Source organism: Musa acuminata, unplaced genomic scaffold (genome assembly GCF_036884655.1).
Source record: "Musa acuminata AAA Group cultivar baxijiao unplaced genomic scaffold, Cavendish_Baxijiao_AAA HiC_scaffold_784, whole genome shotgun sequence".
NCBI classification, from domain to species: Eukaryota; Viridiplantae; Streptophyta; class Magnoliopsida; order Zingiberales; family Musaceae; genus Musa; species Musa acuminata.
Window position 1 is genome coordinate 67,501 of NW_027021013.1, and position 2,500 is coordinate 70,000.

A 2,500-nucleotide genomic window follows, 5' to 3' on the forward strand; every position below is an offset into this window, starting at 1 on the left:
TCGTATAGCAGGGACGGTGCTGCCTCTCGCTTCGCTCAGCTGTCCGCCGCTCGCCGCTCCCTCGCGCAGCCAAAAATGGCCAGTTTTGTCCCGTTTTTGGGCCGTTTTGGCCAGTTTTTGGCCTGTTCTTGCGTCGCGCGGTGACCGTCGTGAGCGGAGCAAAATGTCAGCCATCTCAGCACCCTGGAACCCCCGGGTGGCACAGGGCTGGATGGGGCTTTCGATATAGCAGGGACGGTGCTGCCTCTCAGCTTCGCTCGACTGTCCGCCGCTCGCCGCTCGCTCGCGCAGCCAAAAATGGCCAGTTTTGGCCCGTTTTTGGGCCGTTTTGGCCAGTTTTTGGCCTGTTCTTGCGTCGCGCGGTGACCGTCGTGAGCGAGCAAAATGTCAGCCATCTCAGCACCCTGGAACCCCCCGGGTGGCACAGGGCTGGATGGGGCTTTCGTATAGCAGGGACGGTGCTGCCTCTCGCTTCGCTCGCTGTTCGCTCCGCTCGCCGCTCTCGCTCGCGCAGCCAAAAATGGCCGTTTTTGGCCCGTTTTGGCCAGTTTTTGGCCTGTTTTTGCGTTGCGCGGTGACCATCTTGAGCGGAGCAAAATGTCAGCCATCTCAGCACCCTGGAACCCCCCGGGTGGCACAGGGCTGGATGGGCTTTCGTATAGCAGGGACGGTGATGCCTCTCGCTTCGCTCGCTGTCCGCCGCTCGCTGCTCGCTTCGCGCAGCCAAAAATGGCCAGTTTTGGCCCGTGTTTGGGCCGTTTTGGCCTGTTTTTGGGCTGTTCTTGCGTCGCGCGGTGACCGTCGTGAGCGGAGCAAAATGTCAGCCATCTCAGCACCCTGGGAACCCCCCGGGTGGCACAGGGCTGGATGGGGCTTTCGTATAGCAGGGACGGTGCTGCCTCTCGCTTCGCTCTCGCTGTCCGCCGCTCGCCGCTCGCTTCGCAGCAGTGCCAAAAATGGCCAGTTTTGTCCCGTTTTTGGGCCGTTTTGGCCTGTTTTTGGGCTGTTCTTGCGTCGCGCGGTGACCGTCGTGAGCGGAGCAAAATGTCAGCCATCTCAGCACCCTGGAAACCCCCCGGGTGGCACAGGGCTGGATGGGGCTTTCGTATAGCAGGGACGGTGCTGCCTCTCGCTTCGCTCGCTGTCCGCCGCTCGCCGCTCGCTCGCGCAGCCAAAAATGGCCAGTTTTGGCCCGTTTTTGGGCCGTTTTGGCCAGTTTTTGGCCTGTTCTTGCGTCGCGCGGTGACCGTCGTGAGCGGAGCAAAATGTCAGCCATCTCAGCACCCTGGAACCCCCCGGGTGGCACAGGGCTGGATGGGGCTTTCGTATAGCAGGGACGGTGCTGCCTCTCGCTTCGCTCGCTGTTCGCCGCTCGCCTCGCCTACGCTCGCTCAGCAGCCAAAAATGGCCAGTTTTGGCCCGTTTTGGCCAGTTTTTGGCCTGTTTTTGCGTTGCGCGGTGACCATCTTGAGCGGAGCAAAATGTCAGCCATCTCAGCACCCCTGGAACCCCCCGGGTGGCACAGGGCTGGATGGGGCTTTCGTATAGCAGGGACGGTGATGCCTCTCGCTTCGCTCGCTGTCCGCCGCTCGCTGCTCGCTTCGCGCAGCATCCAAAAATGGCCAGTTTTGGCCCGTTTTTGGGCCGTTTTGGCCTGTTTTTGGCCTGTTCTTGCGTCGCGCGGTGACCGTCGTGAGCGGAGCAAAATGTCAGCCATCTCAGCACCCTGGAACCCCCCGGGTGGCACAGGGCTGGATGGGGCTTTCGTATAGCAGGGACGGTGCTGCCTCTCGCTTAGCTCGCTGTCCGCTCGCTCGCCGCTTCGCTTCGCGCAGCCAAAAATGGCCAGTTTTGTCCCGTTTTTGGGCCGTTTTGGCCTGTTTTTGGGCTGTTCTTGCGTCGCGCGGTGACCGTCGTGAGCGGAGGCAAAATGTCAGCCATCTCAGCACCCTGGAACCCCCCGGGTGGCACAGGGCTGGATGGGGCTTTCGTATAGCAGGGATGGTGCTGCCTCTCGCTTCGCTCGTTGTCCGCCGCTCGCCGCTCGCTGCGCTCAGCTGCACAGCCCAAAAATGGCCAGTTTTTGGCCCGTTTTTGGGCCGTTTTGGCCAGTTTTTGGCCTGTTCTTGCGTCGCGCGGTGACCGTCGTGAGCCGGAGCAAAATGTCAGCCATCTCAGCACCCTGGAACCCCCGGGTGGCACAGGGCTGGATGGGGCTTTCGTATAGCAGGGACGGTGCTGCCTCTCGCTTCGCTCGCTGTCCGCCGCTCGCTCGCTCGCATCGCGCAGCCAAAAATGGCTCAGTTTTGGCCCGTTTTGGCCAGTTTTTTGGCCTGTTTTTTGCGTTGCGCGGTGACCATCTTGAGCGGAGCAAAATGTCAGCCATCTCAGCACCCTGGAACCCCCCGGGTGGCACAGGGCTGGATGGGGCTTTTCGTATAGCAGGGACGGTGATGCCTCTCGCTTCGCTCGCTGTCCTCACGCTCGCTGCTCGCTCTCG